This window comes from Meleagris gallopavo, chromosome 5 (genome assembly GCF_905368555.1).
Source record: "Meleagris gallopavo chromosome 5, MGAL_WU_HG_1.1, whole genome shotgun sequence".
NCBI lineage: Eukaryota > Metazoa > Chordata > Aves > Galliformes > Phasianidae > Meleagris > Meleagris gallopavo.
In genome coordinates this window covers 36,021,548-36,048,906 of record NC_139408.1, presented here as the reverse complement: position 1 = coordinate 36,048,906, position 27,359 = coordinate 36,021,548, and the positions used below count along the sequence as shown (strand labels likewise).

The following is a 27,359-nucleotide window of genomic DNA, read 5'->3' as shown; positions in this document are numbered from 1 at the left end:
AGTCACTGCTCCGTAATTTTATACACATTTCCTAGTTTTCCTAGCACTGTGCTTTACCCTTCTAAAATTGATTGTAAAGAAAAAGTAAAATAAAACATCAGTCTCAAAAGAACTATTCAGCTGATCCCTGAATACAGTATGGTAGTATTTTAAACCAAATAACTCAAGTAAAAGTGGCAGAATTGCACCCGGAAGGAGGAAGTTTTTCTTCTGGTATTGATGCCCTTTCACTGGTTCTGCAGCCTGCAGGATGGCAAAGGAAGGCTGCTGGAAGCTGGTGACTCACTGGGTTAACTTAGATTTTAGGCAGTTTTCCAAAAGCACTCCTACAGACCTCAGTGTACATCTGCATCTCATTTTTAATTTTGAGCAGGAGTTGCCTGACCCCAGAATTTTGTGCTCCACGTGTGCAGAGCATCCACCTACCATAAACTCTTTCCTGAGGACAATCATGAGGCCAGGTTGTTACATGGCAAGCTAAAGGAAATCTTTTCATCAGTGTGAATTGTATGTGTTTACAGCAAGCATCACTTAAGATGTCTAATTTTCTGTCTGACTCATTTGTTCGCTAAGAGGAGAAATATTTGGTGAAATATTTTCAGATACCCAATCACTCCTTTAATAGGTATCAAATGGTGCAGGTTCCTGTCCTTAATGCAAAAAGAGGTTAATGCAGTCTTTAAGGACTATCAGGAGGACTACTAAGTACATGATGTTACTGGGGGTCATTGGCAGTTGGATTACACAGAGTGAACGAAGGAAACTATCACCACCTACCTGTAAGAGGGTGTGGGAGAATCTTGTTTTTTTAATGTGTTCCATAAAAAGTCACAAAGACTCATTCCATAATCACTTTGAATAAAGTAGGTAGAAGTTTCTCATTACTGATCTTATCTGCATTTTTTTCCCCCATTATTCCTCTGATGCTTTCCCTGCTGATTTGGCTCTTGCTCTGACTTCACTGGAACCCTGGACACAGCGTCATCTGAAAATAAATGAATTCAAAGTTCATGTTGACTATGGATATATTATGAGGGAGCTACTACTTCCGCGTATGCAGAAATGGTAAAACAAGGCATAATATTAAGCTCTGAATTTTAATTGTATTCATTAAAAACCAAGCATGAAGCATGTTTTATTCATTTTTTTGTCAACCACTTCACATTTTCACCCTGATTTTCTTGTAAAAACTAACAAAAGAACTCCTGTGCAAAAGTACTGCAGGAAAACATTTGATTCATTTTAGTTTAATTTAATGAAATTTAGCATCTAGGAAACAAGGAGAGGCAGCATCAATATGCCCAGACAATTCTCCAAAGGCCTTAAGCAATTGCTTTTTAAGAGCATCATTATCTTCCTGCCTACAAAATTACCAAAATTGATGCCTTTGTATTGACATGGGTGCAAGTTATGCTACTTGAAAGAGATATTAAATTTTAAACAGACAAAGAATATATCCTTTGCTTGTAATACTAATTTGTCTAATTGTCCCACACTGGGAGTGAATGTATACATAGTATGGAAAATCTTAAATACTCAAAAAGTAATTTTTGAAGACCAAAACATTTATGCACGTGGGAAATCATATTATTTGTCAAATGGTGACAGTTGCAATATTAACATTATTAACAAGAGGCCAGAGTATTGTTTTACTATCCATGCACTGTGCTTGAAATGCTATTTAACATCAGAGACTCAATATTTATCAAGAGCATTTGATTTAAAAATATCCAGTATAACAGTACTCCACAGTTTCCATTAGTTTGATTGAATGTTATATCTGTCTAAGCAAACCGAGCATTAGGCGCTTCAGAGAAAGTCACTTGTAATAGAGAAAAATATAATGCATGAATATTTCATTAGCAGATGAATACCCATCAAAACTTTACTTGAAATGCTTGAAAGTACCTACTGAATGTTTGCCAGCTATTTCAACAGAGATGGTTGTAATGCTACTGTTGAAACAGGAAAAATCTATTAGATCATTTAACACACTAAAACAATTATGGTATAATTATAAGGAACATAATTATATGTTCTTGATGTCTTTAATTGTGCAAGCCTCACTAATTAACATTAGAAATTCAATCAAAACAAATTATGCTTTAATATTTAAGGATGAACTTAAAGAGAAATATCACATTTCCCAAGTCAAACAATTATAACTTTCAATTCCTCTTGATAGTAGGCAAACAATTCATATGCATGTAGTGACCTCTCATTCTATTACCTAAATGTATTTATTCATTGTACTTGCAGATCTATATACTCAAGAGTCTTACCCATATTTAAAGATACAATGTCAGCTCTGCCCAAACCAAAATTCAGTAGAGATTTTTTTGGATTAAACTTTAAAGGAATAGATCAATACTGTGCCCAATGCATTTGTGTGTTTTCTACACAGTACTGCACTAGATGTACATAAGATGAAATAAGCCCTATATAGAAAAAAATATATTTTCGAAAAGAATACTATGTATGGGAAAGTATCTGACCAACTCTTCTTTAGGTACATCTTCAAATTAATTTTGACCTTTTAAGAGCCTTCACTGATGTGACGGCCTTGTCTTTTCCAGATCATGTCAGCGACAGCTGTGATCATTACCCCTGAATTACTGCTTCAGAGTATTTCAGTTGTCAGAAGAAAATTCAGACAACTAGACCTCTCTCAGCATAATTTGATTAATCAACACCTCCTTAGTGAATTGTTTCCCATGCTATCAGATGTTGAATGAGTGTAAGAGATATCCTGGCAAATTAGAGAAAACTGTCTACCACAGAAACAAATTTGCCAAGATCTCCACATACCTGATGGTTTCTTCTTTCCAGTGCTGTTCCATTGTTTCATGGAACAAAAAATGATGATATACCACGATTCTCTTTATCAGCTCTTGAAATACTGCAGTATAATGCCTTCAATGTTACATGATATAATATCCCTCATGTGGCAGGGCTGCCTGATTTTATTCCTTCAATACACAATGTTTTCTGTCGTAGCTGGAGTATGAGAAATGTTTATTACAAAATTTCCTTGATAGTTTCCCCACCAACCTAACCCTACACATACCCTACCTTCTATATATCCTTCTATAATTTTGTAGGCTTAATATTTTTTAACAATTTTTGTACATATTTTGTCGCCTTGTGATCAGATGTACAATAACGTAGTTTTTTTATTCATTTGTTTTAGGTTGTAAATGTATGAATAAAAACTGTCAAAATACTGCAGGTTTTATTTTATTATTTCTATAGCAGTGGTCATAAAAACATATCTTCTGAAGCCTACTATCTTCTTTCCTCCTGCAAAGAAAGAACAGCCTAACAGACTCTGTGGTACTGACACGCTTTTTGCTGGTGTTTGGAATGGTTTTGAACACAGACATAAATAAATAAATAAATAGATAGATAGATAGATAGATAGATAAAATAATAAATCCACGTCCATTTCACTTTGAAACAAATGATTACAGAGCAGCTGATTACAATTGGAGAGAAGATGTAGAAAGGCAAAATGCCAGCAGTAGCAATTGGGTTGAATTAACTGGGGTGCTCAGGAATGCTCTTAAGAAATAGATTGACTCACAGGAGGAGTTTTAGTGGTATGAAAACTTGCACTACGTTTCTTCAGTACACGTAAAAGCAATCTATCTGATTTTCCCAAAAGTAGCAAAGCAATCAGATATTTTAACAGTCTATTGCTTGCTGAAAGACACTGGGAACCACAGAAAGCATAAAAACAGGAGGAAAAAAAAAATCAGAAGCATCTTTAACATCCACCAGCACATTTTCAAGATATAAATTTATTGGAATTTTTGTCTTAACATTCATTTTTTCATTCAATTCAATTCTTTTTCAATAAATAAAAAGTTTTGGAAGAAAATATAGCCCTAGTTCTTAATTAGCTTATTGACAAAGAAAGGGAAAATTAGTAGAAAAGACATTTTGAATGCTTCAGGGGACTCGGGATGTTTCTCATAGATTTTCTTCTGCTAATCTTTATCCAACTATTTAAGTCATTTAAAATCTCTCTTAATCAGAAAATCATACTTTAACTCAGGAAATTCCAACAGGTGTATTGATAACTTGATCTTTTTTTCCCTTTTAACTCATAACCTATTGTTCTATTACTTACAGTTGCTTCATTACATTCCCTTCACATCTCTCCAGCCCATAAGTCAGCAAGTTACATATGTACAGTCTTGATCACGTCTTGAGTTCTTTGGCTGCACAAAACAGTTACCTGTTGGAATGTATAGATTTCAAAACCGACTAATTTGGAAGACTCAAACTTCCAGTTTTGGCCTTGAAGATAAATCTAATCTACGTTTTTTCAGTGCCGTTATTAATGAGCCAAGTCTGACCATGGTTGCATGTGCACTGTTATCTGTGATTGCAGGAAGGGTCATACGTGATCACAGAGTATGACTGTCACTGCATTTGCTCCTCCAGTGTTAACAACCTCTTCTGCATAGGCAGCCAATGAACAAGATATGTGGTGGGAGAAAGACATGATAGTATCTCACACTAATGCATCTTCTACTTCCCTTAGCAAAGAGGGGAGGGGAAAAAAAAAATCAATCAAGCCCAAATTTTTCTCATCTCTGCTCAGGATCTGAAGAAAAGAGGCTCCAGAATGAGACTTCAGAAAGGGACATGAAGGGTAAGCAAATAAACAGCTAAGGCAGCTAAACAGGCCCTTCTCTCATTTCAATCCTCCGACCATTATCTAACCATAACTGAGACCTTCAGTAGGGCTCTCTGTGAGTTTCAGTTCCCAAGAGAAGCTAAAGGCCTGCATGGTGCTTCATACCAGGCATCTCCCCAAGTCATCTTGAGCATTCCCCATGAAGGACCATCCTGGCAGCTCACATTCCTCAGTCTACATATTCAGATCACTTGTAAGAGGAGAACTATCAGCTGCTATGTAAAACACAAGATGTTCTGTTTGATTGAGTGCATGTTGGTCATCCAGTGCATTTACCTTGCTCCTCATAAATGGAAAGGCCAAGAGAGAAAGGCACAGCTAAGCATTTGTTCTCTGATCTTTTTTCCTTGTCTCCGAGCCTAACAACACAGATGAGAGGACTGTCTCATGTTTACAGATGGTTAATTTTAAGATGAGAGGTCTGTCTCATGTTTACAGATGGTTAATTTTAATGTTTTTAACCTGTAATTAAGAGATGGAGCAAACAAAGTCTAGAACACGAATAATCTAGTACAGCTGAGTACATGTTCATTTTTCTTGACTCACTCAAATCTAGCTGTACTTTAGTCATTAGAAGTAAGGATTTTGATGTCCTGTCAAAATATTGCACCCCAGTACAAGAAAGTAATCTTTTACATATTTTATTCAATGCTCAGGGAAGAAAAACATCAATAGATTCCTTCCAGGTTAGGCTTATTTCATTCATAAATTAAGTCTTATTTTCTAAGTAGCTTTTCATCAATGATCTCTATTCACAGAAACAATCAGTGTGACAAATTACAGGAATATGATTTACTATACGGGGGCATTGACAAAACAGAGCATTTATCTTGTAAGTGTCATACAAATCAGACAACAAAATGAAAGACACACTAAATTAAAGTCAAGAAAGCATGGTACTGTAACCTTTTAAACAAGATCACCAACTTGGGAAATCAGTTGTTAAATATTCACAGCACTTAATTCTCACGGTTTGAGAAAAGTGTACTGTACTGAAATGGGGACAAAGTCAGAGTCGGTTGGGCTTAAATAAATGGAATGGAGGCCTCCCAGTGTAAATGTAATATTTTCTTCTGTATCTGCTTATGAACTGTAACTGAAGACATACTATAAAACTCTGCACAGAGATGGAACCAAAAGCCAGAAACTCAGCAACATCCGGAATGCATCTGCCAGTGGCAAGATGAGTCCCTGTCTTCATCTGTGCTAGCTGGAGGGTCCAGGCAGTGTTGTGGTCAGAGACACTGCTGCAGGAAATCTGGCATTGCTCTCTTGTCATGTTGTGGTGCCACACACTGAGAACAATTTACTGCCATTGGATGCAACACTCTAGTCCTCGAGGGAGAGTAGGAACATGAAATCTGTGGGCGTTGTACTTCTAATCACATCCGTGTTTTCATCAATTCTTCTGGAAAACAAAATTTCTGCTACATTGGGATGTTCAGAGTTTGTATTCATGGTTTCTTAAACAAAAACATGTTTCAAAACAATACTTGCATTAAGTATGCTCCAACTTGGTCAGCTGGAAGACATCCCATTTTCCACCCCATTCCTACCCATGAAATTAACCAGAACAAGAGAAGCTAAAGCACTAGCACATATTTGCTTTGCTAACAAAAACACTAGAGATCCATTTGCCTTGCTTATTTTGGCTCTTGATTCTCTTTCATCCTCTCTACATCTTCTGCAGTTTTCTGGAATCCTCTACAGTTTTTCCACTTGCCCTGTGTGAGTCTGAAACATGACTCTGTGTTCACAGAAACATGGTCTCTATGATGACATGGAGAAGGCTTTATGGGCCACTTGACTACCAGGTAGCTCAAAAGTGTGGAATTCCTATCTGAAGGGTGTTTTGAAGGCTGCTGCTGGATTGTTTCCTTTTTTTTTTTTTTTTCAGTGCAAAATTGTTTCTCTTTCCAATGTCCACCTGCTATACAGACATTAATTTTTTATTTCTTTATTTTGAAAACCAGCACATCTGTAAACATTTGATAGGAGTTGGAAAGAAATAAGTATAATCTGAAGAGTGGCATTCATCTGGGAGTGGGTCTCAGGACGTGCAGACTTTCCCAGTTCACTTTGTATACTGAAAGCTGAGAGCATTCATCACATGACATGAGTAAGCCATAAATTGTTGTTTTTGCACTAAGTCTTTATATAAATGTAGTACCCACTTACTCCAGAAATGTAAAGCTGTGTCAGCAACTGCTGTGTCCCCATACTTTTTCGGCTTGAAAAGAAATCACTCATGTTACACAAATCCTACCTTGTATATAGATACTATAAGGGTAAAATACTACAAAAATTCCCACAGAATTTGCTAAAAATGTTTAAAAGGCATTCAATTTGATGTTATACATCCGTATGAACACTTTTGCCAATAACTCAGCAAATTAATTCTTACAAGGAATAACCACACTTAACTGAAAAAAAAAAAAAGATAAAAGAGAATATTAATGAGAAGCTTACTTTTCTGAAATAACTGAAGTAACAGTTATCCACCTGGGAATCCAAATAAGTAATCAGAAAACTGTTATGAGCTAAAGTCTAAAGTCTAGCCTCATTTCATCAGTGTCAGGAAGTTTAAAGTTCACGAACAGCATTAAGTTCAGCTGGTATAGGAACTACAAATTCTATCACCAGCTCCCATGCAGCTAACAAGCCTGATGAATAGAGTTTTAAGTGATCTGTCTTATTTATTCCTTATCATTACTGCAACCAAAAAAGACCTAATGAAAAGAGAAATTCTAAATAAAAATAATGAGCAGATGGTACTTCAGGCCCAGTGTCTGACATTCATGTTACTTTTAGCCAAATGGAAAACACACGGTAATTTGTTATTAGATAAAAATGTTTGCAGCTACTTGGCAAAAAGGTCTCACCCTTGGTAGAAAGACAGGCAATTCCCTGAAACATAGCATCTTCCAGTAGCTTCATTTCTTTTTTTCCCTTTCATGGTTTGTATCTCAAGTCTTTCCTTAAGAAGGAGCGAGGCAAGCTTTGCGCTAGAAGCAGCTTCTTTAAAAGTCTATGTTCACATCAGCGCTCAATATTAACCTTCTAAAAAACATTATTTTACAAAATAATTTCTTGTGAGCAGGGTCTCAAAACTGCACAGGGTGCTTCATAAGTCCTCTCAAATACAACGCATGCTCTAAAAATAATGCCTCCTATTTTATTATGACGACCCATAGCATTAGAGGCAGATGCTGGTGGTGTGGCACTAGAGGCTGAACCTTCCCACCAACAGCTACACGTTCTTGCTGTGTAACAGATGGTAGCAAGGGGGCAGCCTGACAAATAGTATCTGACATGGAAGTGCACATGAGGCAAAGGTGTGTGAATGCGACCCAGTGACCTTCCTCAGCACTTGCTGAACGTTCATGGAGAAAAACGGTGGGTATGAGTACAGTGAGATGGTGCGTTTCAGCTGTGGTGCCAGTGGTCACTTCCACTGGCACAGATTTTTATGAGCACGGCATGTAGGTTTGTATAATTAATGAATATACAGATGTTAAGGTATAACAGAGAGCTTGGCTAGGATGTTATTATACCAAAGCAGGAAACAGAAATGATAGGTACACTCACCCATAACCTGGGCTTGCATGGGAAACTCCAGTGGAGTAGATCTCCAGAAGAGATCCTTCCCCACTGGTGGTCAGCTCTGAAATGGGTCTAGGAGAGGTGGAGCCAGGCTCCACTCCTTACGACAGCACAGGTGAATTGCCTTCATCTGTGCACCCATGGCTGACTCACTGGTTGCCTCAGGTGATTAATCAGAGGTTCAGGCCGTGATTCAGAAGTCCCCATACAAGGTTCTTGTTCACTGTTGGTGAAAATGCATAGCTAATGGTGGTGACTCTGTTAAAAAATAGTGTTTTGTAACAGACAATTTGCCCAATCAAGTAGTGTTACTGTGCTCATTGTATCTGTTGGAGTTTCCATTGAAGTAAATATGGGGCATTATTTTCAGAGCAACCTACGCACCACCTCTCTAGTGTAATTTTCTGAACATAGACAACAGTATATTTTTGTTATTCTGATTTTCCTTTCTGATATTTAAAGCTCCTCACAACCCACTCTCTTTTTTTGGTAGGACTTACTCATGAAGACCAAACTTTGCCTCAGAGGGGAACATTCCAGAAAAATTCCTCAGCAAATACTTGAGCCTCTCTGTACCAAGAAGAAAGGTGAGCACCCAGTTTTGTCCTTTGCTGTCCTGCAGACATAAGCCTTTTCTCTTATAATAAAATTATGCTGGTAGATATCAGGGTCCATCTTCTAGCATAGTAAAACAAATATTTTCCTGACAGCAGAGGTAAAAATTTGCCCGTTGACAATAATATTGATGTTTTGCTTCGTACAATTCTTTTGTGAGGCATTTAGGACACAGACAGTTGTCGCAGGAGTATTAGCACGATTTAAAAGATCACCTCTCTGCTGCTAGGTGCATGCTCTCAACTAGGATGCTCTAAAAGGTCCATGCATCACTCCTCTACAAATGAAAAAGAAGAGGATTCATTTAAGCCCTCCTTGAAAGTGGTTTACACTGATCTATTTCATTGTGCATTGCAACACCAATATAATCAGTTACCATTTCTCAACATAATAGGATGTGTTAAAATAATTGTCAGAATATACCCTGAGAATGCTAACATGCCAGTTCAATCAGCTGATGTCAATGTGCTGATAAAAATCACATTTATTCATTCACGATATCCTGGGCTGTAAGTAAAACAATTAAAATTCCATTACAGAGAATACTAAAACAAGTAGATTTCAAAAATCTTCATTGTGATGATTAGAAATTTAACAGAAAAAAAGAACTGTTGATTCCAGAAGCCTTTTTTACCCGTGAAAAACAGCCTTAAGGTAGCAGAGGTCACATTTTAGATCTAAAATATGGAGATAATGAGTCTCGTCTCTTTTGTACAGTGCTTTAAAATCTCCTGATGAAAAGTGCTACACAAGAACTCGATATTATTATGATTAATGCTCATAATCACCATCTTCTCAGTACTTTTTCCCCTTCTGACCTTGTAGTTTCCATGTAGTAAAAGGCACTTACCTCACTGCTTGATCAAGCTCTTAAGACAGCTCAGGCAGCAGGTTTATGCCTCCTTTCCAGGAGGTGGATTCAAGAATCTACCTAGGTGGCTTGATAAAAGGAACGGGATGCTCTGAGAAAAGAGAAAAACTTGTTTATTCCAGAAAGTTTTTCATCTCCCAACTCTCAAAGTTATTTCTCCTTGAGTCACTGACCCCTTAAGGAAGGACATCCAATGGAAATTATCTTAAGTGACTTTTATGAGAAAGAATGGATTAAGAATAGTGTTTAAGCAATGAAGAGATCTCTCTCTAAATAGCATTCATTCCAGTACAGCAATTTCAGGTTTGTGGGCAGAGACTGCCATGACGCAAGTCCTCCGTCAGGTTTTGGCCAGCTGGTGTTCAAGCTATTCTGCAAGAACAGGTGGGTTTCAGTCCCATCACATACAGGATTTAGAACTAGTGTTGAAGGGAATTCAAAATTTAAGAAGCTATGTAAATTATACTTTTTTTTTTTCTTTTGGAGGGAGTCAATAAATAAATATGCTGAAAAAAAAAGATTAAGTGGGGAGTCTATAGTTGTTGATTATCTAAATATAGTTCTATGAAATTACTTAATGTTGCAATGTTTATGTTCCTATGTTCCTAGGTACCAATTTTTCATTATAAAACAGAACAGATAAGAATGTATTAAATAAACACTTGATGATACTGTAAACAGAATAGTTGAGCAAGCCAATTTGATAAAAGTAAGTAAAGTTAAATTTATTTTAACTTTCTGTTAGTTCATGCATTGCCACTATAAGTAGCATATATTTGCATTCTAGGTAATGTGACTGACTTCTGAATGTCAGTTTCCTAAGTTCAGGTAGAAAGTAATGTATTGCAAATTTGAAATGAGCAGAACATTTCCAAGCTAGAGTGTAGGCATTGTGCATCTGGGTTTGTGATGTACAAGTCATGCTGTTGTGTCCAAAACTCTAAGGTAAAACAGTAAAAATAAATATTTCAAAACATGAAAGCAAAGGAAAGAACAAATAAAAATAAAAATACATTTTTCTATGTTGTAGGCAAAATTTTCCTTCTGAGAACATAAAGTTTCCTAAGATACTGAATGTCCTAAGATAGTCTTAAGCATTATCAAGTACATGTCCTACATTTTTCAAAATACTATGAGAAACGACAAGGATTTAAGATAAATGCAAATACCAAAACGGGGTGGTGCAACCTAGAACCTGCAGAGCCACTTTTAGTGCTGCTGGAGGTTTAAGGGTTAACATGGGTATTATTGGAGGAGTTATGGAGAAACAGGAGACATGAGCTTGGTAGTACAGGGTTTTTTTAAACTTTTTATGAAAGAAAAATACCCAAGCTAAGGTAGGAAAAACAAGCCCTCTAACTAGCAGTAGTTACTTAACTGCTGCTTGAAAACAAGTGGGGAGTTTGTTAAAAATCATAAGTGAAGTAATTCTTCAGAACGCCTCCTGTGCAGTACATATTTGAACATATATGTTCCATACATATATGTGTGGAACATTGTAGAGGAGCTGTCAATAATATCACCAGAGTTTGATGTGTGGAAAATTTCAGCATTTAGCACATTTCATAAAGTCAACATTCACACAGAAATATTTCCCTTTCCTTGGAAGTCACAGGCAAGTGACCAACTCTTTTCAATGCAAATCATCCTTTCTCCTCACAGACACAGATATCTCTCCCAAATGACTTTGGATAAAATTGTTTTTTAATTTCTGTGAACATTCCCTCTCTTTGCTCTGCTGAATTAGTTGTGTTTATTTTTACCTTGCTCTACCAGCTGCAAAGATACCACTAGCTGTGAGACAAAAACCTTCACAGCTGGAAACCAACTAAAATAGTTGCTGGGATGATGCCACAGATACACAGCATCAATTAGCAGCAGGAGCAGCTGTGGCAGCAGGCAAGGGCCTTCCTGTGTGCAGTTTGCTGCCTTGCTTTGCATCAGATGGCCCTGCTCCTGGGCAGGAGGCAGCATCGCACATGTGCTGCCCCACACTTGTGCTGCACAGAGGGACAAAATGAGTCTGTGGAGGCACTTAAAGGCATTTCAGGCTCTAATTTGGGGGGTAAGCAGTTCATACAGCTTTTGCCAGTTAGAAAACTCCTAAGCAGTTTCCTCTATGCTGAGTAAAGTACAATGAGCCTTTAGTTACCACCCGAGATCCGCCCTATTTTTGAGTGGCCCAGATTCATGGAAGTTCTCCATTATCTCAGTGATAGTGTTCCAAGGGTGGTGTATACCAGAGACCATTAATAGCTCTGCACAACTCCAAAGGATTGTTACCTACACATGCTCATCTTTCAAACCATAGTCTTCTGATACTGCCCAAGCTCTCAGGGAGAGAAACAGAGAGGAAGTGGATGAAGAGAAGAGAAAGAGAAAGAGAAAGAGAAAGGAGAAAGGAGGGGAGAAGAGAGAAAAGAGGAAGAGGAAGATAAAACAAGAGAAAAGGTCTCATTAAACTCAGGTTGCAAATTAAAAGCCAGATAATAAGCCAGTTTAATTAAATTAGTGTTGTTAAACTAAATACAACCAGCCTCTGTGCACTTGGCGCATATGCAGGTTCAGATCCTAAGTAGGTTGTTTTGTCAGGAATCCAAGATACCATCACACAACAATCTGCAATAAACCTGCTGTGATTCATGTACAGAATTACTTGAAACATATTAACATATTAACTTTCCCAGCAGTTCTCCCTAAATGAAAAAACATACAGGAACTTCATGTACAAGGCATTCGTAGGGAATCATGAAGTGAAATGCAATGAGATAAGCTTCTCAGGGCCAAGCTGCAGCTTGGAAAGAAGCAGAGTTTGCAGCGCCATAGAGTAACTATGCTTTGTAGGTGGACAGGTGAGTGAGGCATATCCCATTATATCTGTCAAACCCTTCTCTATCCCATTTCTTAATACGTAAAATTAAGCATAACAATAATAGATCCCAGAAGGCCGTTAAGAAGCACAAACAGTAAGGAAAAATTAAGAAAACATTCAATTACATTTTACTTGAAATAGCAGGCTCAGAAAGTACATTTTGAGGTGAGATTTTTTTATCTTTCAGTTGTAGCACTTAACTCAAAACACTGTCATCTGTACTGAATTCAGCCTCAGATTAATGGAAGCTTAATAGATTTAAATGATTCTTTAACCCCTCAGAGGTGAATCACTGGGGAGATAAAACAAAACTATCTCAGATCACAATTAGACAGTTCTCCAAGAGAACCAGTTATGTCTTGATATTACTCTCTCAGAAAGACCCAAATAATAAGATGCTATATTATATAACATTATATAATATATAATTTTTTTTTTATTTAGAAAGTATTCTTACCACCTCCAGAAAATGCACCTACCAGACTGAGAAGCACATTTTCCATTCTTGTTTAGTTCCTTCTATGTTTTAAAGCCTCAGTGAAAGCATCAATTACCTTAACTGTTTCACAGACCATTATTCGTGTACTTTCAGTATCACTCAAAGAGAATACTGATTAAAGCAAAAAATGGCAAAATGCATCTTCTTAATTTCCTTATAGCCCAAGAAACTCGGCCATAATTTTATAGATTCTCAATGCTTAAACAAGATACCTGTAAAATGTGGCCTTGGTGCTCAAAGCTGTGCTACTTAGAGGTACAGTTTCTTTGCTGAACTACCCACCTACTGTCTTAGGTAGAACTACGACAGCTCAAGATGCTTGAGCCTCCTTCCCTGCAGAGCCCTGTGTGGTGGCAGCATCTGTATTTCCCTCCTGGGCATTGCTCCCAGCACTGGGCTGCTTAATAAACTCTTTCTGTATTTTCAGAGGTCAGATTGTCCAGCTAATGCAAGGAGCACGTCAAATATCATATCTTTGCACTTGGTACCAGCTGGGGTAGGTGTCCTGTCACTTGGTATATTGCTTATTGTGACTCTCAGTCTATGGCCTTCACGTGCATAATGGGCTGAAATCAGACTGCAGCCTTGTGATGGTGTCAGATGAAAAGAAAATGATGGAAGATCATCAGAGACTGAATCAAGGTTTTACCTGTCTCAGTAATCACATTTGGGCTGTGATGAAGAATACACGTGGCAGGGCAGAACCAGTCCTGCTTGCATTGTCTGCGGGCTGTGCATGAACTTAGGGTCTCTGTTGCCCATGCCATCAGAGCAGGGCCTTTCACAAACACTAAATTCACATAAAAGTGCAGTAAAGTTTTATTAGGGGAAAAAAACACCCTCTAAACAGTTGGCTCAGTTCTCTGCTGCAAGAAACCTTTCTGCTTGAGCAGTCAGAAGAACTCAAGCCAAGACAAAAGTACATTGGAAGAGTTTAACAGGAACTGGCACCAAACTGAATAGTAATTTCCTTACGGCAAGTGTCACTAGCTCCTCGCTTTTATTATAAATCAGGTGTGTCCATGTATTTTCAGAACTGAAAATGACAGTCACTAAGTTATGCCTGAATTCATGCTCAACTCTCACACAGCCCGGAGTAAGCCAAGACATCACATAGCACCATATATTACATGAAACAGCTCTCAAGAGCTTAGCAAATTAACCTACATGATGTTACATTGCTCCATATGCTCTCAATGTGGATCTTTTCATTTTTATTTTTTCCAGAGAAATAACATGAGGATTTAAGTACTATAGCTTGAGACAAAATAAGAAGAACAGCACTTACTTTTTCTTCTCTGCATCTTGCTGTAAGAAATATTTTTAGAGGCAAATAAATGCCTTTGGTGCCTTTGCCCATTGGGCTAATTCCACAAACGTATTCAGTATCTAAACACACAGACTGATGGAGAGATGATAGATAGATAAGGGCATTTGAGTCCTAGTCTCATTCTAACTGGTTTTCTGCTGAAAATTCCCATGCGTCTCAGACAAATAGTACTAAAATAAAGTGAATTGCCCATGCACATTTGACAAATCAAAATGACGTGCTCAAATTCATTTCAATGCACTGTGTATTGTTAAAAATTTCCCTCCATATGTTAAATTCAAGAGGAGAATGAAGGCATCTTAATATCGCTCTAAGGATCCAAAAAGATTCCTCAGCTTTCCACAGGTCAAATCTCCTGGGAGACTAAGTTTCTGCACTAGGAATGAGCCAAAATTTTGGGGTCCTGAAAGCACTTAGCAGTGTGGTATCATTCCCACACTTCAGCTGGCTGATCTTCCCAGACAAGGCCGAAAGCCTGATCTTCAAGAGCCGACCTGTGAAATATACACCAAGCATATCTGATCTTAGTCAAATCACAGTTGAGAAGAGAAGCTGTCCATTCTCTACTCATCCCAGTCACTAGCAGTATTAGAAGTATTTCCTCGGGATGCAATTTCCCTTGAACTTGCTCTTCATGTGGGTAACTTCACTATCAAACTGCAGGCTGTTAAAACTGTCATTACATAAGAAGCATGCCTCACACTTCATGTGCAATTATAGATTTGCAGAGAAGAACCTCTCTCTCTCTCTCTCTCTCTCTCTCTCCAAAGAGACTTTGGAGAGGTGAAAGAGAAAAACGTCAGGAAGGGACAAGGCAAGATACTCAACTGCAAACAGAGAGTTGTGCTCACACTCCCAGTACTTCTCGGCATTTCTTCCCATTGGAAATTTGGTTATCTCTGTGTGCAGTGTTTCCTACTGTCTCATCACTTAGTGTGCACTGGAAGTGTGACTTCAATTTTACTTCTTACAGAGCTTCTTATATCAACAGAAGACAAGGAGCTTTCTAGGATTAGAGCACCTAATAGCCATCTATTTAATTTTCAGTTCATTGATATGGTTTGTCTCTTTCAATAAAATGAGAGTCACATGTCCATGCACATTTAGAGACATGGCCAATTTTGAAACAGTGGTTTAGAGTTCTATATCATTAAGATACCTAAGTAAATTTTATCAGATATAACATTCCTCAATATTTGCAAAAGACTAAAATAGCTTGAGATAAAAACTGGTCCTCATTAAAATGCTGTGAGAGATTACTCTTTTCCTACACTAAAACCTGTAAAATAGATTATGTAACTTAAGAACAAGCTATAATTGGATGAAGTGAGACTTAACAGTTGCAGGTTTGTGTTTCTTCTAATATTAATTCTCTGCCAAAGCACTTCATTAAATCTCAGTTACAGGTCAGAGTTGCACCATGAAATAGTGGGATATATTAAATAATTATGTACTAAGCATGGGTCTGTATTGCCTCACTTCACAGAAAAAAAAAGTAAATTTGATTTTGTGAGGCAAAAATTCTATATCTGCCAGACATTTATAGATCAGGAGAAGGAAATACATTTGGTCACAGGATCCCCTGGTGTTCTTCCTCCATAAAGCGTTCTCTCAGGTTACCTATGAAATCAGTGAAGCAGTGACACAGCTGTAACTAAAACGTGCAGTTCAAAATTTTAAAATGAAGGAAAACACAAGCTTTGTTTCTTCACTGCCTAGACTAAAAACATTTGATAATTCTTTTGTGTGTTCAGTAATTTGACCGGGAAAAATCAGCTGAGCAATGTAAGATAATGAGTAAGCAGGGAATATTTGAGTCTCCAAGGCCAAGTGCTGCATGTAATTCTTCCCTAAGGCATAGGAAGAATAAGTGCAGAGGAAGTGCAGGCACACCATGCAATATACTCTTTCAATATGTAGGTCTAAGACACAGGGCCAGAACCTGTGCTCTTAAAAGAGCAAAGCTTCCCAGCCCAGGGGCATTTTTGGTTTCCTCTCCAGGCTGTCCAAGTCTGCTTCAAGTTTCTCCTGCCTTGGCTTAAACAGGATTTCTTCTACTGTCAGGAAGAACTGACAATTTTTCCTAAAAAAAAAAAAAAAAAAAAAAAAAAAAAGAGCTTTTTTTTTTTCATTAAACTGTTCTGACATTCAAAACATATTCTGATATTGAAATTAACCACAATTTTTCAAATTAAAAAAAAATGGTGACATTATTTAAAGATGGTTTTATTTGGCCTATCACTCAGACTGGATAACTGGCTACCTTATCCATGCAGTCATAAATTAAGCTTAAGACTTGGTCCTTTACACTGAGCATAATTCAGAGGAAAAAGCCTCCTAGACAGATGTCTACTCCATGGTTCATAAGAGTATGTGATACCATCCGCACTTTCACAGCTAAACCCTTGAAAACTGGGAGATTGATAAAGGGACCCAAACGTGAAGAGCATTCATTAAGAGATGCAAATAGCCAAGATCCATGCTGTTTTGTTTCAATCTTCTTTATCCTGTTGAAAACAGGAAAGCCTCCTGTCATGCAGGCTCAGGGATTTTCAGGGCCCAATAAAGGTTAGTGACATTTTCAATTCATGTTTGTTTTCATTCTTTTAATCATGAACCCTGTGTCAGCCTGAGAAACCAACTGAGCTTAATCCATAACCTTTTACAAGTGAAACATTAACTCACAGCATGTTCTGTTGTCTTTTTAAAGCAATACAAAAGCAAAAGGAAGAAAAAAAAAAAAAAATAAGAGAGCCACAATATACATTATAAAACATAACAACAGCCAAATCTGAAGGTTACCTGAAAGCAGTTAATTGTGGAAAACAGCATATTTTTGGTTCCTTAAATTTATCATCTTCAGATGTCATAACTACTGTTTACTTCACAGGATGATTCAGGACTGTCAGTGACAGAAACCTAAGGGCAAAAATGTAGAAATCACCAATGAAACATGAGCTAGGATATTTATCTACATCTTCATATATTACTCCAGTATTCTGGCACATTTTCTTACCAATATTTTGATTGGTACTAACCTTAGAGAAAATATCTGACTACTTTCTCCTCTTTTCTTCTACAAATTATCTGCTCCCACTGATCTCCCCTCAAAGTTCTATTCAGCTGTATGAACAGTGCTTCAGGTTTTTAGTGAAACAGTGTGGCCACACGTGGCAGCTCTCCTGCCCTGCAGAGAAACCATGGTGATGCACATGAAGCCAGCCTAGAGAACCGACTACAAAGCACAAACAGTCAAGGAAAAATAATTATTTCTCAAGCCTGTAAAATCCACTATGGAGAAAACCTGACCTGGAGAATTCCTGAGAATCTCTCTGCAAGATAACAAATAGAGTCGCACATATATTAGAGAGGAAATCAAGTTACAAACTTCTATTGCTCATAAAATGAAACTGTTAATTCTTAGAGAAAAATGAAGAAACAATATTAGGGAGGTATTGAAAGGAAGACAGTGAGACAGAAATCAAAGAGTGTCTGATTTCTTGAAAACAACCATATTGAAGATAGCAAAGGCACCCTCAAAAGAAAAAGAAAAAAAAAAACAAAAAAACAGCACATAGTTTGAATTAAGGTATGTACTGCAGATAGTTCCTCTGAGAGACTAAGCAGGAAAATTTGAAACCTAATACTGGATTTTTGAAGCCTTGCTCAAATATCTAATATCATAAGGAGATGTAAAACAAGTGTTATGTAATTCAGTGAGGCTAAACTAATGAAGCCAAATGTCTTTTGTGCCACTCTTCTGACTGAGTTGCATCAACATTAAGCATGAGCTTACTCACTGGACATTTATGAGTGAGTGGTTCAGCAATGGGAATTCTTCCCCCAGAAGTTTTCCCCAGTTAGACTCCAGAAAACATAATGAGAGGTAAAACTTCACCAAGCACTGAGATCTCTCATGCCTAATGGAGACTGAGCACAGGTTGCATTTTTTTTCCTTCAGAGATGATGTTCATGGGATTTCTTTTCCTTATTTCACCATCTATTTCCCTAGCACCATTATTCCTGTGTGATTGGCTTGGGAAAATAAGATAAATATCATAGAGGAGAGGGCAGGAGAAAGGAGAAAAAGGCAGAAAGGAAATAACTAAAGGGAAAATGGACAGAAGTGTATGCAAACACACGTGGTAAAATCATATAAGAACCATTTCCTTAGAAAACTGTCTGAAAATAACCAGAGTGAGCTAGAGGAAGCTGATACGAGGAGCCAAAAATCAGAAGGCTGAACTGTCCCATCTCCACTGATGGTGCATCAGTGCATGATGCTGTGCACACATCCAGACTGCCCGATTACAGCATTTTGACAGTGCTCCTGAGCCGCTAGCCAGCACAGCAATAAGACCTCCTCATTTAACTGAAGGCTATAAGAAATTAAGAAGCTAAAGCTGAGACTAACAGGAAGAGCAAAGTATTACATAACCTGCTGCACACTGCTCTCTTGTGCAGCAAAAGTTTCGGCACGAAGAGCAGGACTCACCATCTGCAAGCAGGTCAGCGGGGCAAGAAGTCACAGTACCTGCAAAATGCTTTTCTCTTTAGTTTGTCAGCCAGGGTTACTGGTTAGACTGGAAGTCACGCAGCCACAGCCCAGCCTTGTCTTCTGAAGCAGAGCACAGAAGGAGACCAGAACATCAAGTCCTGCTTAATTCTCCAGGCTGCTCCTGGGCCAACAGAGCTACTTAGCCAGGGCAGGGTGTAGCATTACAATCAAGCCCAGAAAGAATAAAAGGAGCTTGGGAGGATTAAAAAAGCTTTTATAGATAGGGAAGTAAATACTAAAGAGAAAGAAAGTCCATTAACAGATGAGGGGATGAAATTATGGGAACTCAAAAATAGGTGAGATAATAGCCTTGCTAAATGAAAAGTAGAAGAAACAAAAAGGAGCTGGAAGGTCCTCTGAAAATAACCGTTGGTAATCACATCTAAGGCTCCATATTAAATATTTCACTTATCCTCATGTATTAAGAGAATAAGCTAATAAATTTATTTAATCACTACTCATTATACCTTTGGTAAGTACATCTGCATATTCATTCATGACTCATGTTGATGTCATACCAGAGTTTCCAGGTGCTTTTTCAGATGGGCTAGTGTCTTTGTGGCCTTGCCAGTCTATCCATCATCTATTCAGCCTTCAAGCTGGCTGTTCTACCCTGTTTGATTCCACCGCTAGTGCTTCTGCAGATTTTTTTCCCATTCATACACAAATGTAAGATTTTTAGTTTGTTTTTTTGGCTGAGTTAAAACCATATCTCTAAACATATTTATAATTATTTAAAAAATCATTTTATCTTTACTACTTATGTCAGTACATGTGCTTTTTGAGTGTCTACATTTCTCAGCATTCACTGAAGCCTGTAAGGTGGAAGGATGTCAAATGTTTTCTAAATAATAAACTGTTCAATTAGTGGCTGATTATGTGGTTTCAGTGCTGCTGATGAACTGTGTGTCAACCTTCTCTAACTCAAGCTTCCTCCTGGGTGCTGTTATTTCTAGCTTTTTCTTCCTTTGATCCTATATAACAAATGATTAATTTTACTCAGAAGATGTATCACTGAGAACTCAATTATAACACACTTGTGTTTTCTTTGAGAAGGATAGAAAAATTCCATTTGGACTCTGAAATACCAGGGCTGAAACCTTCATGCTTTCCATGCCCTCAGTGGGACCTGCTGTGGGCTCACCTTTTCTGAAAACACAACCATCCCCATCTAGTCCCCATTGTGAGTTAAGGGTCTGGGATCTGGTTGTGAATATATGACTTGGAAAGCCTTGCCAAACATCAGCCAGAAGGAACGGGACTTAGCAGGAAAAGGGAAAACAGTGTTACAGACTATAAGACCATTACCGATTATGTCAGACATATGTTTAAATGCAGTAATTTCTAAGGGGGAAAAAAGAAAAAAAACCCTTGATACCTGGGCAGATTTGCAAGGATTGCTCAAGCCTGCATTTCCCACCTATCACATCACCCACTGTCACTAACAAGTGTGCCAGAGATAGCAATAGTCTTTAGTGGTACGTCTGTACTATGTGTTGTTCATTGCCTCACTCTCTCAGAAGGCTTCCTCCGTTTGCCATATTCGAATTACAAGAATTCAAAATTTCTTCTGTTTCCTGGAAACAGAAATGCATGTGCTGTAGGCAGAAATTTGAGCAAACTGAGCCCTAAGTCATAAGGCTCTCTCACTAGGTAGCACCAGGTGGGAGTCAGAGCCAATGGGTATCCTTGATCTTTAGCATAGCATTTATTTCATTACATCTAATTTGGTTGATATTATCAACATTATTACACTGATAGTTGTTTCAACTCAGACTAATTTAACTGAAAGAATTCTCTGTCCTTGCTATTATATGAAACAATTAGCTCTCATTAGTTCACATTTCACTCATTTTCCACTGACTGATTGCGCTACATACTGATATTGCTAATATCAATATGTAATGCAATCAGTCAGAGGAAGTGTTGGTACAGTATCTCTAAAAACTATCACACTTATCATTCTGATTGTCTTCAAAGTACCAATATTTTCCTATAACTTAATGGTTTCATAATGTAATATTTTGTAGTAATAACAATCTTTTTAAGGTCACATAGTTAATCACATACAGATTAAATAGCAGTTAACTAATGAGGATGGGAACTTATTAATAAATTGCAGATAATACATTTCCGTTGTTCAGCATAACCTTTAAAGAGCAGAGCTAAAACTGAGGGCTGACTTAAAGATATTTTATTTCCCTTTTCCTATTTCTTCTTCATTTTTTTTCCTGGATTCTAAGCTTTTCTTGTATGCTATTGTCACAGACATTCTGTAACCACATGGAGAGATTTAGCAAAGCAGGAACATGAAGCTGATGCTTTAACAGAAAAGGTGAAGAGGTTTCTCAAATTGTAATACTGTTGCACCAACAGCAAGGAGTCTGTAATGGTAAGAAGTGAAGCGCAGAGATTTGTCTATCAGATTATTGCATCAGAAATTCTGAAGATTCAAAGGAAAGAAAAGACTAAAGGCTTTTTATAACCAATTTAATATAATGCACTGAGCTTTGACTGAGGCCCATCTGTAAATACACTAGCAGTTTACTCAGAAAAATGCGTGCCTAAATTTCTCTTCTTCAACTTTCATATATCACAACTCACTGGTGTGAATTTGTAGCCGTGTTTATAAACAATAAACTTGAAGTCCTTACATTTTTACAAAGCGTGGAATTCCTCAATATGCCAATAGAGCGTGGATCATTCTGTGAAAAATAATAGTCCAACTCTCTCAACATGCTATTTGTTCAATCTCAGCAATTCAATAGCAAACACATTTAATCACCTCTACAGTTAGTCTGAAACAAGCTCATAATCTTTAACAGAAAATAACTGATGTGGGAAATATTAAAAAAAGCATAAAATATATGGTTTGCAGTTAAGGATTAGGAAAATTCAGAACAATCATATTTTAAAGAGTAAATCCAAATTAGTCTTGCTATGCTAAATTTGATGCTGAATAATGACAGAGGACATTTAAATACCAGAGTTACTATAATAATCTCTGTTTAAATCATGGCTTCCACGAACTGGGCTAAGCCTTCAGACAGAAGCTAATTGCTAAAAACACTAATTTTCAAATCCCTTTTGTTTCCTACTGAAGGTACCTCTGGATGCAGAAGGTACCCAATTAGCAGAATTCATGATTCTGATTGTGCATTGTGGGGATAGTATAAACACTGCTGATTACTATTCCACTGCAATGGTTGATTTTTATTTATTTATTTATTTATTTTTTCTGATTGCTTAATAAGGCCATCTATTCTGCATCAGACACTGGCAAGGCTGCTGGTGAAATCAGTTAGGTCACTTTTTCTGGTCATAGTAGCAGGAGGAGCCTTGTGATGGCAACAGATGACTAAAGGCATAATTACAGACTATTTAACCACATCTGTTTCCCCACTTAACATTGTTTGCTCAAGTTAGATGTAGTTAAATAAATCAAAAGGAAAATAATGGTGAAGACAGTAAAAATAATTACTATTACATGGGTAAAACTCTAGGGCTTGTTATAATTACAGAAAACAGAATTTACAGTGATTTTTAAAAAGCACTAATTTATATTAGAGAGTTTCTATACACATACACTCTGGTCCATTTGCTGCTGATTTTAAAGCCTATATTATTTAAATACCTATTTCTACAGGAAAAGAAAATGTTGAAACTAAAAAAAAAAAAATGTAGATAACTACTATGTATTGAATTTAGCTATATGTTCTTCTGTAATTATAAATGAATAAATGAATTTTAGCAACTCTTTTTACAGTTCCGCGATTAAGAGCAAATCCTGTAAATTTCAGCACCTCCTATCAATGACAATGGATAAAGCTGTGATCTCCAAATACCTCTATATGCAACAGGCAGATAGGCAGATGTTTCATGGCATCCTTGAACAAACTACAGCAAAGCTCACCAACAGTGCAAAAGTCACTGAAAAAACTGAAGTTTGCCTGATGCTCAGGCTGTCATAACACAAGACTATCATATGCTTAAAAATAAAAAATAGTGTTTGACTTAAAACAAGGGAGTTCTACAATCTTACATTATATATGTCCATGCTCCCCACCTCCCTCTCTCCTTCCTTTATTTTTCCAGTTTTCCTTTGTTTTGACAGACCATTGGAAAGAGCTTGAAGCCTGTTAGGAAAAGTAATTTGGGTTTTCAGGGTTCAAAGTGCTCCCTGGAACTCTTTTTGCTGGCTACAATGGATTGTAACGATGTAGCTCTGCATCATATGTAAAACACAACCCTCACACTTGCAACCATTAGAGGAAAAAAGCCAAACTGTTCCAGAAGTAAAAATGGGTTTGTAGAAAAATGGATTAAATAAATTGTACAGTCCTAATTTCAAAGATGCAGATGAAAATACTTTCTGAACTGAGTTCCAAAGTCAAACACAACAGGGGCATAAGAGCCAAGGAGTCCGAGTTACTTTGCTGACAGCGGCTTTTACTGTTCATCAGTGTCAGGCAGAGCTTGCTGTCTAAATTAAATCTGTAGAATCTGTCATTGATATAGGAGGTTACTATTGTATGAACTAATTGGTTAACAATTTTTGCTTGGTAACAAGTTATGACAGTGCACATCCCCACTATGCATGCACACATGTACATGCCTATGCACATATGGAGGATTTGGTGATTTTGTATTTTGCATGCTATAAAAGCATCTGTACTTCAATCACACTGCTTTTACCTAGGGTCAGATTCCTCATTTTCATGAGGCACTTACTCAAGGCAATGCATTCAAGGCTGACCTTATTCATACTTTATCTATTTCCATTCTCTGTAAAAAGAAAATGGGACCACTGTTATCATTACATGCTTAACTCACTATTTTCCTCTGAACTAATACCGAATCTTCCCTTCTAGCACATCTTACTCTCAGCTCCCCCCTCTACATGCTGCCCAAATTGAAGCAGTTAAAATAGCCTTCCCCCTGTGCCTTCCTCTTATCCTTTAATAAAATTTAAAATCCTGCTCTCAATTTGAAGGCGACATAACAACTCTTCTCCAGCTTCTTCCATTCTATTCAGTTGTGTTTCTTAAAACAGCTCTTTTTCAAGAGCTTCCCTTTGACCATATCTAGTGAGTTGTGACTGAACACATTTCCACAGAATATTTGCCCTCAGTAACTGCAGACACTGAATTTAAGTTTCCACTATCACAACTTCCAATCTGAGACAAAACACAGCATTTTAGAAACCAGACATGAACACAATCCTGCCAGGAGCAGAATACATATCTAACACTGCACAGCTTCACCAACACCTTGATCTCCTGCCCAAAGCAGCATGTTGTTCACCAGGCAAAAGACTTAGACATGACAAGGGACAATAGACTTGTGGTACATAACCCCTTCTTCAGCTGCAGTATTTTCTAATAAAGCTATTTCAGAGAAGCTTGGTGCATATCTTCTTCAAGCTTATGTGAACAAAGGTAGCACTACTCTGTTCTGTAGTCCAATCTTATGTTACAGTGACTAGGAACAGCTCTGGGAGTTTACCCTTATTTCTGGCAGACACAACATCCTTGCATAAGCTAATGTTTACTTGTCTGTATAAAATATTCTAAGCTCACTCTCTTAGACTTTCTAATCTTTCACTATTACTCACACATGACCTTCTTTTCATTTATTTCTGCAATTATTGTTACAAATTACATCTTAGTGTTTAAAAAAAATGCTCACCTGGTTTGCTGAAGTGGTAGTGAAGCCAGGAAGGTGTGATTTCAGCTATCTTGTACTAATGAACTTGAGCTCATTGAGACTCTAGTTAACACTAGGAGAGTTTTATTTGAGAAAAGACAGTGCTGGTTGGCCAAGCCTTGGGGACCGCTCAGTTTTTTAACTGCACTGATAAGCACTGAATTGATCTCTGGCCTTTACTATCTTCAGTTGTTACAAAGATTTTTCAGCTTCCACAAAATGCATTTATAGCTCAATAGAAGAATCTCTTAATTCTTTGGAGATGTTCTTGTAGCAACTGTTCTGGATTTGTCATGCTAGGTTTGAACCTATATCACCCGTTTGCTAGGAAGACACAAAAGGGGCTGCATTTCATCTGCAGTCTTCCTTTAGCACCTATATTTGCATCATGAGGTAAAGCAGCATATTCTGGGTTAGTCTCATCTTCCATTTTTTAAAAATTATCTCCCATTTAAAAAAGAAGAGCGTCTGAAAAAGAAAACTGTTCTACAAATACACATGCAGTCACAAACCTGCAGGTTTGCTGTAACTGTTGCTCTCACAGCAGAGATGGCAGAGAATGCAGAATGTGGCTGTCGTCAGCTGCAGCAGCTGAAGTCTGGAACGTGATCATTCCCAGCTGCAGTGGTATCAAGCTCTGGCAATGCAGAAGGAGAGAGAGCATGCAAACCAGTGCTATTTATTATGAACAGAAAAATCTCTTACTTGCATTAGGAATGAGAACCAGCCCAAAATTTTCATTATCAGTCTTACATGACCAGCCCAGACTTAGGAAGGTACTGTTAACCAAACCTGCTAGCAATATAACACTGTCAGGTAAGCAGCCATTTCCAGATTAGATAATTGTCCCATACATTTTTGTTTAAAGTTATGAATAGGTATGCTGTAAGGAAGAAATTTCTAGTTTGTGGAAGTGCTCAATGTATTTCCAGGTGTAATGTGCCCAGAAGACATTTCTTTTCCTCAACTACACTTTGGCAATTTTATAGGAATTGTTGGAGGATAGTCCTGGTACCGAATCAATTCTGAGTTCTGTTTTGTTGGTTTTTTTTTGGTACAAAGTCATTTGATAAAACTCATAAATTTGCTTATGTGCTAATACCAGATCATTTCAGGTTGAACATTTTACCTGGGATTGTAAATACTGCTTACATTTCTCCTGGTGATATTTTGTCACTCCATTGCACAATTGCACGTGGCTTGGTTTTAACTGTAGTTGTTTCAAGTTGTTAATGACATCATCATAACCTGATATATTTGTAAATGTCCAATTTGTCTGCTGGCCTTTGTTTTCTTATTCTGAGCCTTATTTTGAAACTTTGTGCAGCACTAACTTGTGCAAAATAGTTTCTGTAGTCTCTACAATGCTCCTGAAATCAGTGCTTTTCTTCCACCCTTCCCTTTTAACTATGGTTTATCTTTTCATAAATGTATATCCTGTTTTTCCAGGGGGGAGTTAGGAGAGTCCTCCAAAGCCATTGCATCTTTTTCCTGTGTTACTGAACTTCTATTATGGTATTTCTGTTTCTCTATTATTGTTGTTTTAGAAAGAAACAAATCAACACATTTCATAGATTCTGTGTTTGGTCTTGTAGCATTCTCGTGTTCTTGCATCTTTTGTGTACACTACCAAAGTACAATGCCCACCATTTAAAATGTAAGCTTGCAATATACTTTTTTTTCTAGGGTCCTGATTACACATAAATCCTGCCAATAACCCAACATCCTCCTACTGTATGCAGATGTTTTTAGGCTATGTTGCAGCCTTAACTAATAACTGTTAAAAGAACAGTTCTTACAGAAGAAAATTTAAGTGTCTGTACAGTATCAGTCCAAAGGTTCATCTAATGCATAATTTTCTGGCCATAAGCAGATTTCCATGAAAAAGCACAAGAATAGGAAAGAATATATAGGACACTGCACTATTCTTTCTTCCAGCCCTGTTAGAAGCTTGCCATTTTTTTAATGAAGATTTAAGAATTTTACATCTGTTGAACCCATTTACTTTCATACCCACATGCTGTGGAGCAGGAACATAGGCTACTACCAGTGCTACACATTTTTTCATTTAATTTCTCTTCTTCAGGGTCAGCAAGTCCTCAGGTGAGTTGCTTTTGCTGCCTTATCAGTAGTCAAGCTGAAGTCTCCGTTCCTCCCCAGGTAGGCTGTTCTTACAAGCATTTTCTGAAAGTATCACTCCTGTAAATACAGAATAATGTGGCAACTTTATTCAGATAGCAAACACCGTATAGGCAGAACTCAACCATAATGTAGAAGCAATAGAGAAGAAGCAAGTGATTTCTACTTATAAATCTTTGATTTATTAAGCAATTCAGGTTTGAATACTCACAAACTGTTAAAAATAAATAAGATATTTTATAATTCATAAAACATCGGTCTTCATACTTGGGCATATTAAATTTTAGAAAACAGTTACATTAAAAGTTATTAGGCAGCAAAATCAAGTATTTGTTTTAAATCAAAGGATGCAGTATTATTCATCTAAGTTGTAATTTCTACTTTAGATTTTAAGAGAGGATAGTCTGGAGCTGTTCATTTCTTTCTTGTGTAACAAGTTATTTAAATCTATTGAAATAGAC

At 37.3% G+C, this 27,359-nt stretch overlaps 1 protein-coding gene across 7 annotated transcripts in view; it reads right to left on the bottom strand.

Moving 5' to 3' along the window:
* Nucleotides 1–5,330: 5,330 nt before the first annotated feature.
* BRMS1L (BRMS1 like transcriptional repressor) overlaps nt 5,331–27,359 on the bottom strand; it is an 84,122-nt gene continuing 62,093 nt past the window's right edge. Inside the window, exons 16-22 of one of the 7 annotated variants that reach the window (XR_014883632.1) lie at nt 26,773–26,958; nt 25,272–25,396; nt 17,534–17,682; nt 17,298–17,414; nt 9,774–16,578; nt 9,139–9,200; nt 5,331–6,113 (exon numbers count right to left, since the gene is read on the bottom strand). The gene's annotated coding sequence lies outside the window, so the exon portion shown is untranslated. Of the gene's footprint in view, nt 9,201–9,773; nt 16,579–17,297; nt 17,415–17,533; nt 17,683–25,271; nt 25,397–26,772; nt 26,959–27,359 lie in introns of all 7 variants that reach the window. The other 6 variants (XR_014883630.1, XR_014883633.1, XR_014883635.1 and 3 more) reach the window with 6 other exon arrangements.